A 14,497-nucleotide genomic window follows, 5' to 3' on the forward strand; every position below is an offset into this window, starting at 1 on the left:
CTCCTTCCTCTAACAATTTCTCTTCCTTGGAGGCTAACAACTTCAAACCTTGAGTCAACCATTTTCCCCAGTTTGCCTGAGAAAGTTCTAAGAATAGGCAACTTGAAATAAAAACAAATTGAATCAAAACAAGAACATATTGTTTTTTGAAATGGTCACCCATTCTTTTTCTCTTCCTCAGGGGCGAGCAATTTCACTTACCTTCTTTTCAGATGTTCTGTGTACAGACCACCAAATGCTGCAGTCTGGCTGGGCACAAGATCACGAGCCACTCACAGCTTTGTAGATTTAAACAGCAATTCTTTACTCCTGAACTCACACCGGCCTCTACACACGTTCTGGGGAAATCCCAGTTCTGCCCACAGTTCATGTCCCAAATACTTTATGAATTCCACCAGAACTCAACAGGAACTCTGGCAGCAGGATACGCTCTATTCCCAGCAGGAATAACCTTAAACCTGGAACTGCCTTAAACCCAGATTATCCTAAACCGGGAACGCCCTAAACCCAAGGAGCGGGATTCTTCCTAAAACCTGCAGGATACACCCTAAACCTGGATCCACCCTGGTCCTTGAGCAGGGTCACCTTCTCAAACATACAAGCAATGTCACAGCGAATGTCCAAGGCAAGTCCATTTCCACGAGTCCTTCCTCTAAGCAACATGGGGTATGCTGGCAAGGAAATTTTGATGCGTCATTCCTACTTGGCAATGGCCCTCAGCACTTAACTGTGTGTTGTGTTCTCATTCCAACGTCCCTTATTTGCCCAGTCCTTAATTTTAGAACAGTCTGACATAAGGTGTCCACAGATATCAATGTCTCTTAGCCTATTTAGAAAATATCATTATCTGAGTCTTCTCTTCTAGAGATCAGTTTGAACTATAAGTGTGTAGCATCTAAGGGGAGTAGTCTGACTGGGCACAATTCAGGAGCCACTTGTCAAAAGAAACTAACTTTATTTTTAGAACTACAAACGCCAAACAAAACAGCTCCTCAGGAAAAAACCCTCAGAGCCCAACTGCCACCACCGGCTTCCACAAGCCTCTCACCCCACCAGCCTCTCACCCACACCAACCTCTCCACCTCCCACAATCCTCCTGTTCTTGAGGCCGATTGGCTGGGTCACGTGGGCGGAGCCAAAGAAGTCCCCCAATGAGCAGCTCCATGGTCTGAAAGGACAGGGAAACAGCCCAATGAACATCACCGCAGAGGAGCCAATCAGCTAGATGTTGCTGGGGCCACTGTGAGCCAATAATCAGCTGGCAGTCTGAAGGGTGGGGAAACAGCCCAATGAGCAGCTCTGCAGAGGAGCCAATCAGCTAGATGTTGCTGGGGCCACTGTGAGCCAATCAGCTAGATGTTGCTGGGGCCTCTGTGAGCCAATCATCAGCTGGCAGTCTGAAAGGCAGGGAAACAGCCCAATGAACATCACCGCAGAGGAGCCAATCAGCTAGATGTTGCTGGGGCCACTGTGAGCCAATCATCAGCCGGCAGCTGGAAGTTTGCTGGCAGCTGGAAGTTTGCTGGGGCCCCTTTGGCTGTGACTCTCAACATCTCCCCCTCTCTGTTTAAACAACAAGCATGTGGCTTGGGGACCGTGCCTGCCTTAGGTTGTCCAATACTACATATGGTCCTTATCCGTCTTCGGATGAGCTGACTTCAGGGCATCAGCCTCCTGTCTTAGGTTGGTACCATTGTAATTGGATCTTACCCGTCATTGACTACGGGTCCAGTATACAGCCACACCTGTGGAGAGGTCTTTGTACCAGCGGGGGGGGGGTAGTGAGGTTCTTTGCCTCACCTCTGTTGGCCCCCAAATTTTAGCTGAATGATCATGACAAGCAGAAGGGAGAAAGATACACCAAGCCAATTGTCGGCTCTTGTTGGAAAAATTGTATCACCGATGACATCATCAGCAAAAATACTCCAACACTACCACAAGTCACTGCACTAACAGATAGTTCACAATGCATACAAGTGAGTTCACAATGCATATAAGTGACACATAGTCTAGGCAAGTTCTGCAAGCAGTTCATTGATGGCTATTGCAGAAGCTGTAGATTAGTTTTATCTTTGTCTTCACTGGCACTAGGATGAAGATAGAAATTCTGGCAATAATGGCTAAAGAAAAAATTATGTAACATTCCAGAAGGCACTAAAAGAAAACAATTTTCTTAACAATTTACATTGTCTTCACCGGCACTGTGATGAAGATAGGAATTTTGGCAATAATGGCTAAAGAAAAAATTATGTAACATTCCAGAAGGCACTAAAAGAAAACAATTTTCTTAACAATTTACATTATCTTGAAGAGAATTATTAAATATAATGAAAAGGAAAGGTGAAAGTAAACAAACAGATCTGTTAACCTCCTTTTTTGTTTACATATTAAAACAATTCTTAACAGTTATTTACCCAATTTAAATTAAACCATTTAAATCACGTGAATAAAAAAAATATTTGGATCCATTTTTTCATGAGCGCTCATCATATGATATAAGGACATACGTACATTCAAACATATAACACAAAACACAAGTGTGCACACATAATATAATACATACAACACATAATAGTAAAGGCCTTATAACTTTTTACAGGTGAAATCTCCATTGCAATGTTTAAAAACTCTATAGTCAAAAAAAAAAATAGAACTGATCAGCAAAACATTAACCTAGGTCTGTATGAGCTCAAAATACAAAATAGAACTTCATGATATGGGAAAGGGCAATAATAAAACAGATATTGAAAAAAGCATCCTGGTTCTGTCGCAGATGTAAGGATAGCCAAATTGGAGTTTTGGATATTAGCTGTTGTTGATTTGAGCCAAATCATCTTCTTTTTGGTCTGTAGAAATTGCTTTGGTTAATCTCTCTGGAATCCAAATTGGCTGCTGTTCTCCCTGTGGAAACACAAACAGACCCCCGACTCCAGACAATCACTGGGTCATAGGCATGTGCAGCCTTGCTTTGCTACCCCAAATTATTATTAGTGGATGATATTTCATTTTTATATTGAGCTTTGGAATGATCTTAACACTTTTTTCAAAAAATATATTTATTAATTTTTAAATTTTCACTAATATTTTTACATGTATATGTACACTGGCATAATTGTAATCTTTCAGAAATTGTTCACCTTAGTTAGTTTGGCACTGGGAGATAAACCCAGGAGTGCTAACCACAGAGCCACATCCCCAGTCTTTTTTTATGTTTTATTTTGAAACATTGAGGAGAAAACAGGAGCCACTTCCATGAATCTAAAAATGTGTCTGATCCCAAGAAAGCAATTTTTTCAAACTATAGCATTTATTTTATTTTGAATGTACCTCCTCTTTTCACCTATTTTTCTGGTTTCAACAGCATGGACAAATATATCTGTAGCCTTATGCTATCATATAACCAAAGTTGCCATTACACGCATCAACAACCCCAGGTATTTTTTTAAAATCTTATTTAGAGACAGGTTGTTGGCAAGTGGCCAAGGTAACCTTGAAATTTTAGAGCTTTCTTCCTTAGTCTTCCAAATAGATGGCATTAGAGGCCAGTACTATGACATTTTCAATATAAATCACTTTTATTCATGCTGGGCATCGAATCAGGGGCAACTGACAAATGAATCACATTCCCAGGATTTTTTATATATTATGTAGTGACAGGGTCTCACTGAGCTTTTAAGTGACTCTTTTTATTGTGGCTGGCATTGAACTCACAATCCTCCTGCCTCAGTCTTCAGAGTTTTGGAATTGCAGGCATGTGCCACCACACCTAGCATAAATTCCTTGTTATAGTAACTTTTGACAGATATATATGGGTTATTAAATCTAGGGGTGGCATACCCTTCAGCCACAGCTATATACCCAGGCCATTCAATATTTTATTTTGAGGCAGAAACTTCCTCATGGTGGTCATGGCCTTCCTGTGTTGACGAGGCTTTCTTTGAACTTTTGGTTCTTTAACCTCTACCTCCCAAGTCATTGAGATTATTTGTGTAATACCATCCACAGCTCTATTTTATTTTTATATTGAAGTATATAATACTTCTGAAAATGAGTTTCTTACAGTATTAAGAAAGAATATAATATAGTTTTCCCAAAAAATAATTTCTTGTCCCCATGATTTTTTTGGAAATAATGTCATATTTCTATTTCTGCAAAACACTTCAAACTTTCTCTAAATTTCAAGTTTCTTGTTGTTTGTTTTGTTTTGTTTCATTTTCTTTTTCTTAATAAAGGTTCTGTGTTACTTACACACATCTATTTATTCATATTATTATAAGGTATGTAATTATTTCTATAAGTTCATATTGTACAACAATGTGTGGTAAAATCCATGTGTTGTTCAGTGATGTACTTCAAGTAAATATAATATGTAGCCTGAACATTTGGCAATACAAAATTCTAGATGTCAGTATTCACTATGACATATAAAAAATAAATAAGATAAATTAAAAAAAAAAAGTTAATAAAGTTTAGAGTTCATTTCTTTCAATGTATATCTATTATTAAATGAGGCATATTTGGTACAGGTACATGTATATTACTATTATGTACAATTAATATTTTATTGCTACATCTCTAATCATATCTCTTTCAATTTAATTTGTCTTCTGGAAGCACCCATACATGACACTCTATGCAGATGTACATATTTTGTGTTGTGAAAATTTTGCTTTTGCTAGTATGTTCTGCCCTTTACTCTCCTTTTTATGAAATTGTCATTTCAAAATTATTCATTTTCCTGAATTTTAGACCTTTTATTTTAACTAGTGAAGTCTGTAGATTCTCTTTTTATCCTCAGCTTTAGGTGCATCCCACTATATAACGTTTTAATGTTGTGTAATTGACCTGTAATATTCTGTAAAATTTACCCCCTATTCTGAGCACTCTGGACTGTTGATGTCTGAATGAAAAAAATCTAAAAATTATTCATGCAAAAAGCAGGAAATGGATGGATCAGAATGTAAGACTGGTGGATAGTAAGTATGTAGGTGACATTATTTTTTTCTAAGTATTGGTGGAGGGGCTGGGCTCAGCTCAGGATTTCTGACCTATCACATAAGAGGCCCTGTGTTTGATCATCAGCACCACATAAAAATAAATAAATAAAATAAAGATATTGTGTCCAACTACAACTGAAAATAAAAACATTAAAAATTGTGGAATATATGGGGGTAGGGAGAAAAAGATCAATGTAAAAAAAAAACTTGAGCAGCAGAAGGGTTCAGATGCAACAAGTCTACAATGGCATCATGAGGTTAGAGAGGTAGTGTTCTTGGAAGCAGAAATAAAATTTGGGAATAAAGAAAAAGGTAACTGTTGCACTATTCCCAAGAGAGAGAGCCAGTTGAGTGGGTTCTGTTTTTAACTCTTCCCATTTATAAGTGGAATTGAAAGTTCATGAGGTATGCCTCAGTAAGTAGTAGAACACCATTTTGAAGTACCTTTACACTTTTCCAAGGCTACAAGCTCTCTTTTACAATTGCAGTCACATTAAATCTTTGTGCTTTTTAGTTATTCATTCATTCATTCACTTATTTGTTTCTTTATTTACTCACTTTTTTCTTGTCATTATTTTTACATTACTAGTGATTATGTAATGGCATAAATATCCCGAATGTTAACTTCTTTAAAATTGGTTTATGTGTTTATGTATATACTTAGTATTTGAACAATTTCCCCCTTGCCAACCTTGACTTATATTAGATCTTAATCTTGTTTTATAAATACTTGATAAAAACACATTATTTTAAGCAGCTTAAGGATCTCCTGAGCATAATTCCAATCACAAACTAAAGTGGGCATCTGGGTCAATTAAAAGATGCGTCAAATCTTTTCTTTGTTCCTATTTACATTTTACAATAGGACTCCTCTCTCACTTGTATATGTTTGAGACATACTACTTTCTGAATGCAGCATTTATAAATATAGATGAGTTTTCATAAAAAAAAAACCACTATTTTTAAATTGATTAAATCCTTGACCCTGAAAGTTTCACTGATTACCCCCCCACACCACCTCTCTCTCTCTCTTTCATATTACAGATTGAACCCAGGAATGTTTTTCTGCTGAGAAACATCCTCCGCCCTGTATAAAACATTTTATATAGAAAAAGGGTTTTGTGGAGTTTAATTACTCATATAACTTATGTGTAAATAACATGTCAGGAAACTTTATGCTCAGGATCTTATTTCTCAGGTTTCATTTTGTCATTTAGTAAATACCTTGTGACTTCTTTTTCATAAATCTGACTGTCCCTATGCATAGTTTTTTTTTTTCTGTCTGAAAACAGGGCTATGAGTTATAGATGATTTTTGTTTGTTTTAATGAAGACTTGTTCCTTGCTATGTTAGAGTAAGACCCATGACATATGCAAGAGCATAGGTAAGAGAGATTGCCAACACTGAACTAGAGCAAAAGCAGGAGTGAGGAGCCTGAGGAGCCCAGAGAACTGAGGATTGTGTGAAACTGAGCACACTAATCAGCAGGGAGATCAAGTTTATATTCTACATAAAATAAATAGGCAATACAAGAAAGCATATATGTGAAGTATTAGAAAATACTAGTTAATCATGAGAAATATTTATTCACTCAGAAAACAGCAACAACAATCAATAGAGTATTAGAATGTTAATTAGAACATAATAAATGTTCACTTTTGCAATAAGAAATATATATAATACAGTTGAAAATTGGCATTAGATATATTTTCAAAAAGAGATAAATAGGCAGCTATAGCAAGACATGCCTGTAATACCAGGACTGAGGGTTGAGGCAGGAGGATTATAAATTAGAGGCCAGCTTAATACACTTAGAAAAACTCTCTGCCAAAAAAATCAAAAGGACTAGGGATGTAGTTCAGTGGTAAATGACCCCAGGGTGCCATCTGTGTCCAAAAATACAGAACAGAGAGAATGAGAGAAAGATAGAGAGTGAGGGGCTAAGAGAGAGAGACAAAGAGAGACAGAAAGAAAGGGAGAGAGAGAGAGAAAGAGAAAGAGAGGCAACCAAGATTAAAATATACATTTTTACATGGGTTGTGGCAAAACAGTCAAACACCTGCCATGCTTGTGCAAGATCTTGGGTTTGATTTCCATTGGTGCATGCACACACACACTCACAAAAAATGAATATTAATTCATATAAGAATATTAAAAACTTGACAACTTTACAATAGTGGTTGATGTATAGACATAGTTTTCTTATATACTTATTACAAATTATAAAGTAAAAATGAAAGTTAAAAAAGTCACAAGATATTCACATAAATGTAAGTGGATCTCATAATGAAAAATCAGTGTTTATTTTAACAGTAATAAGTTACATTTTTATTTCCCTATTTTACAGGCTTTAATTTTGGCCGCTTTATGAATTCCTTAAATTATTTATCTTTTCATCCCTAGAAAGCACATGTGAACTTAAAATTAACTTTATAAATATTTTCAGGGTGTAATTCTTTATCATTTAGTATATTCACATGTTTACCATCCCCAGCATTTAGCTTCGGAAACTAATTTAGATGAAAAGAAATTACTGCCCACTACATGTTTTTCCATTGTTATTTTTCACATAGCTCTAGGCAATGACTTATATGTGTTTTGGATTCATGAATTTACTTGTGCAAAAAATTAAATATAATATTAATTGTAAATCACATTACAGTTTCTCTGCTTACTTTCAATTAGCTAAAGGTTTTCTTGTACACATTCATTGTAACATTTAGTGCTCTCATGAATTCTACTTGCTCAATATGGCTGGGATAATAACTCAGAGGTAGAGTGCTTTCCTAGCCTGTGTGAGGCCCAGAGTTCAATTTCTAGCAACACAAATATAATATCACTGAGTAACAGTCTACTGTGAGGATTTACATGTTTCCATTTTTCTATTTATCTTGCATTGATTTTACATATTGGTTCTTATGAATAGTTAAGTAATAAATATTCCTATATGAATGACAGTCTCAATACATTTCCAGTTACTTTTGGTATATTTCAGAAATAATTGCTTCTACATCTAGTAATTCTTTATTTTACCAAGAAACCATCAATGTAATTTTACTTTTGTATCAGAGAGGCATGGAATTTTCAATATTCTGCATATTTACATTTTTTTTCTTTACCATATTGTTTTATTTTAGGGTATTTGGCAAATATTTATAATTTTTACTTACATAATATAAAACAGTTGCTTTGGATAGGCAAAAAGACCAAAAGAATAATGTCAAAAATAAACACATAGTTGTTCACTCAAAGGTATAACAAAGACCTATTAGAACTGTGGTAGCAGTTCTATGTAATCTGTACTATATACAATGTACTATGAAGTCATCTAGATTTTAGGAATTATCATTGACTTAACAGCTTAAAAAATTTGGGGTCTCTGGGATGTATAACATTTTTTTTCAATGGTTTAGTCCTTTATTGTTGGGTAATTATGAAGGGTGCATTTTGGCACTGGAGTATGAGAGCCTAAAAAGGTAATTATTAGTGCTCTGGGCTCAATCAGCCTCTCAATAAGGAGGAATGACTGCCCTCTAGCCAAGGCTAAAAACTTGGAAAAGATAGGTCTTTGAAAACAAAAATGAAAACTTGATTATTATGTCTTCACTTTCATGGTGAGGTTATTTTTTGTACAGCAGTTTTTTCAAGTCCGATTTCTTATTTCTTATTTTTACTTTGGAAGTATAAGGAAGACTCCACAGCTGAATCTGATTTATAAATATGTAATTTTTTTCTTCTTAATTTTTTATAGTTTTAGTTCTTATATTCTAGTGTAAAACACATTTTATGTTAAATATTGTACATAATCTCATGTAAAATCCAATGACATTACTTGAAACAGAAACATGCATTTATATCAATCTACATTAATGAAGAGACTACTTATTCTCCATTTAATTTTTCTGACACAATTGTCAAAATTAAATTGACCAGAGGTATGGAGTTTACTTATAGACTTCTAGTTTTCTTCCATTGTGTGTTGTTCAATCTTATTTGTATATATACGACCTGAATATTCAAATAATTATAATAATTAAGGTGATAGGATATGTCAATGTCAGTAAGATATAATATGTAATGACAACATTTTTACTTAATTTTATGAGACATTAACAAGAACAACTAGTGAAAAAAATTGAAGCACAACATTTTTAGAAAAAAAAAAACTTTTTTTTTTTTTTTTTACCTTGGATTGAACCAGAGGCACTTCACCACTAATCCACATCCCCATACCTTTTCATATTTATTTAGAGACAGAACCCCTCAAGTTGCTTAGAGCCTCACTAAGTTGCTGATGATAACTTTGAATTTATTATTTTTCTACCTCTACTTCTTGTGACTGTGGGATTTTAGATATGTGCCACCATGTTTTGTTAGTTTTTGTATTTTATAAAGATGAAATATTGTTAACTTGCATTATTGAAAATCATTCTCACTTATTAACATAAGTGTTAATAATCAGAAAACCTTAGGATAAATGTGGCCTCTTTAGGTAATAGCTGGAACTGAATTTTTATCTGTATACGAGGGATTACTCTTTTGACAGAGGGGGGTTTACGTACCTCAGGTTTCTTTTAGAATTGATTTTTATTTAAATTATTATTTGTTTTCTATTCATTTATATTTATTTTTTACTCTAACTCATATATGGATTTCTCTTATGATATTTAAAATAATTCTTGCAATTAAACTTAAAATAGCGCTCTATCAATGCATATATATCATAATCATGGAATGCATTTCCCAATTATGTCTATTTGAAATCCTTTTGTATTGACACAAGTTCCATGTAGCTTTATGTTCTCATATAGAAAGGCACAGAAAATAATCTCATCAGGGAATTCTAGTGTATTCTGTGGTATCTTGTTTAAAAGTGCTGTGTTCTTCTACACTCTTCCATGGGTTTTTAAATTTTCATTTTTAGCACTTTTGGGACACAGATGATGTATTCTTTTTCTAAAATTTCCAAAGAATATTTTAATGCCATGCCTGTGGGATGCATTGTAGCATTTTCATATTTCTCACATGGTAAGAAATTAAGAATATATTGTTGATTACTATTTTTTTTTTAAAATGAGACATCAGCCATTACTCAAAATTATTCCAAGTTCTTTTTAGAGGGCTCAGAAGAACACTCTTGAGTATATTATCCCCACTGGTGATGTACACAATATGGTTACATATCCTGCTCTTTTTGGTATGTCTCTGTCCAAAACCTCAGAAAGTAAGAAAATTTGCATGTAGGATGTGGTGTAGTGGAAATTTTTGAGATTTGGAGTCATGCATAGTTGATTCTGAATTGTACCTGGTCCACTTAATAGCTGTGGATATACAAACACATTTTTTTCCTTCAAATCATTATTTAAGCTTCATGTATAAAATAGGGTTGAATGATATAGAGTGCTTGATATCAGCAATTCTTCCAATTTTTCTGCCTTTATAAACTACGTATTGTGTTTTTATCCTCACCTCTTAAAATGCAGAATCCATTCCTAAGTTTATCTAATATTTATTTCATTTTTTTCTTTCTTTTTTTTTATTGGAGTGGGGGTGGAGTACTGGGAATTGATGTCAGTGGCACTTGGTTTTTGAGCCACATCCCCAGCCCCTATTTTGTATTTTATTATAGACAGGGTCTCGCTGAGTTTCTTAATTTCTCAACATTGCTGAGGCTCAGTTTAAAGAATGTTTTTAAGAATTCTCCTGCCACAGTCTCCTGAGACACTTGTATTATGTTCAGGCACCCACCACTGTTATTTGCATTTTTTTATTTATTGTGGCTCATAGGAACCAGTAAAGATGAAAGTGAATAGTATAGTACCTACACTCAGAAGATGTTGATTTCTTTTGATTTTACTTTTCAAATCCTGTTGTGTCCAAAATAACAAGCCTACATTAGTGGAGGAATTATCAAAGCAGAGACTCAAGGTGCTGCTTGTGAGGATGATAGTTCACCAGCCATCAGCTAACTTTTTCTACCAGAAAAATCCAGAGGAGCCCAGCTTGAATTAATAAAGCAGACCACTCAAAATCTAATAAGCTTTAGAGTGAATCATTCACCATTTATAATTAGAAACCAAGATACTGTCACATACTTGGAGAAAATTCTGTGGAAAACACCAGTTGCCTTATTGGTACTGTTTTCCATTTTCCCTAAGTTAAGTCTGGACCATTATTGAGGTGCTATTAGCTTATGCAGACATGTATACATCAGATTGATGCAAAAACTGTCACTATACCTCATACAAACTGAGGAAACAATATCACAGCCTAGGTAGGCATTAGGTGAAAGGCTAAGTTACAAATTAAGATGTTTGTCTTTAATATATTTAAGTTTTAGAGTCAAGGCTGTGAAAAGATATACCAAAATGAGACATCCAACTCTTGGAACTCTCTGTTATGCTATCTGACATCTGAAATGGGAATGAGTCTGTGTCCAGCATCAAGTAGAAAAAAAAATCATTATCTTTTATACCTTGTCTTTTGGTCTTACTTCTTTCTGAGGGCAGTGCCACTACTGCTGTTTGGTTTTATGGAAAAGAATTTATTAGAAAGTGTATTCTCATATCTCTTGTATGGAATGCAGGGGTCCAGGCACTTTGACTCCCCAAGTACAGGGAAGCCATATTCTCAAAATGGAATGTGATCATTATGAATTAAGTTGTGCTAGAGCATTAAAATTGAGGGAGTTGTGAGGATGGAGTTCTAAATACATATATATTCTTTATTAGTAATTTTATATTAGTCTCATAATAAGAATACTCTAGATATATTCCGTTTTGTGATTAAAATAAATTTCAACTATGTCTTTTTTTTATTTTATATACTAAAATAGTTAAATCTACACCTGTGCCTAACATATTATTTGTAGTTGGAGATTAGGGGAGTGCTTCCCAGTTGAGAGCTCTAACTGTCTTCTTAGAAATTAGATCAAGAGATTTTAATAAAAAAAAATTATTGCCCATTATATAGTTTTCAGTAATTAACAATATGTGTGCATTTAATTCATACATTGATATTATCCTATATAAAAGGCTTAATGTAAATATCCTATTGCCAGGCTAGACACCATAACTTTTGGATAAACTTGCCTTTTAAAAAACCTGCTGTCTGTACTCAATTATAATCACCTTTTAAAAATGAAGTAAATGCACACAAGAACATGCCTATCTTGACTCATTCTGGCCTCATTCATTCCTGGAGTTGATGCCATCTACTGTTAGTAGATAGTAGGCTCAGTGGATTCAGACTAGGAGAGAAGCAGTTTCCAATCAGGTGCTCTTGGATGATAATTGTTTAATCCAACATATGATAAGTACAAAAGCTATGATTTACACTATCTGATCGAGTTTTAATTTCTGGAGCTTGTCATTCTTTCAGATTCATTTCTACTCTTTCTTCACAGTGTTCAGGAGACTGAGGTTCTGCTTCCACCTAGATAATAAAAAAAATCTATTGGGAAAATGCAAGTCACCCTGAAAGCCAGGCAATAGTTACTGTGCAGGGTATTGAGTCCGTATGTGTACACTGGAAAGGGAGAAGCACTCTGAAATGTTGTGTGGAGATTATCTGGAGAGTAGTTGGATGCCCTGCACCTGAAATAAATCTCCTGAGACACCCTTCACCCTTCACTTTTTTACTTTGCCTAAGAGGAACTTGAAATGTAATATTTCCATTTAATGTATTCATTAATGGAAAGTGAGTCAGGAGCTACTACTTATTTATATTCCCAACATTGCCCTCACTTAATGTATGCCTTTTATCATTGGGCTATTATTGTAATCATGTGTTTTACAGATTGTACACAAACTATACCAGTGAATTCTGCTCCCAAGTCGATCTTTCTCCAGGTTGGCCATGTCAACCATTCACATGTGATGTTGTTTTTGAGGTGTTTAGATTTATGTTGACCTTTCAATTCCTATTAAGTATACATAATGTTTTACATACATACACATTCATCTATGGATTTTGTTTTTCATTATTGTAAAATAAGTTCTTCTTTAAATTCAGAATTTGTGGGTTGCTGGTTTCATATATAACATGTAATATTCCAGATGAATTTTAGAATTTTTTTCTCTGGTCACTTCTCTCATTAAAAGTAAAATATGCTAATATTTTAGTGAAGTGATATTGTAGATTTAGGGGAAATTTTGCATCTTGGTAATGATCAGTTTTACCATGTACACAATGATGTGTATGATAAAGTCTTTATGTTGTTTTGTATATTTTTATTTTCTCAAACTCTATATATTTTTATACTTGCATGAATGCAAAATAACACATGTATGTGACATCTACATAAAATTATGTGATGACTCACATATTTGTCAAACTGGATGTATAGTGATGAAAATGGGTTTTGAAAATCATTTTTCTCACTGTATTACCTTTGCCTTTCTAACCCTATTCTTGTTATATCTTTCTCAATGTACATTGCTTTTTCTCCATGTCCTGGATTTCACCTGTTTGGACCAATGCAGCCATATCCGTATATGTTATTATGGTTCAGATATGCAGTAATTTTAATGAACATATGCTTCTGCTAGGGAATAAACATGTATTTTGAATAGCCATTTCTTAAAAGAAATAAAAATTTTTACTCTCTCTTTAGTTCCTGAGAATTTACTTGCTCCATGTTTTTACTTATACTATTTAATTTTTTGCCACAGATATGATTTTAATTCCCATTTTCAAATTTCTAAAGCTATTGAGCTATTTTTATATTTATTGAACACTATGTTTCCTTTTAAAAGGTGGCTATTGAAGTCTTTTCCCTTTCTTTTATTGGCACTGAGGATTGAATTCAGAGGCACTTAACCCCTGAACAACATCCTAGATTTTTAAAAATATTTTCTTTTGATACATGGTCTCATTGTGTAGGAAACAAAATCTTACACCAATTATGCCTGAAGGTTTTTCTTGGTGGTGCAAATAGGAGGGTGATCCAGGAGTTATAAAAAAGAGGGGTAGCTTAAAAGGTCAGGGATGGAGCATTAACAGTTCAGTTCTGAGAGGTTACCTGAGTATAAAGATTGGTGGGATGATTTGAAGAAAAAGAAAAAAAAAAAGATTAGGTATGAGTTACTGGAGTCAATCTGAGGGAGCTCAGACAGAACATGTTCAGAAGTAGAGGACCAGCAGATTTAAGTTGGATGAGCAGTGCCTGGAGAGGGATAAATTCAAAGTCTTGAAAAAAATGAGAGTGACATTTCTGGTAAAGCTCTAAGAGCAGGAAGCCAGGTGTGTGGCATGCTTGTTTGATTACAGCATTCTGGTTTTCAGGAATGTACAAATATGAGGCCACTGGGGTAAGTATCCAGCTGCCACAGTATATCCTGTCTTTTTCCCCATAGGGATCAACCTCTTTTCTTATCTAATACACAGTTAGCAGTTTCTTCATCCTCCTTAGATCCATTGTTTTAGTCCTTCACCATTTTTTCTTCTACTTGTTCCAATTTGCTTTTTCTTTCATTGTGCCACATTCAGATCCTTGATTC

This window comes from Urocitellus parryii, chromosome 16, assembly GCF_045843805.1.
Source record: "Urocitellus parryii isolate mUroPar1 chromosome 16, mUroPar1.hap1, whole genome shotgun sequence".
NCBI lineage: Eukaryota > Metazoa > Chordata > Mammalia > Rodentia > Sciuridae > Urocitellus > Urocitellus parryii.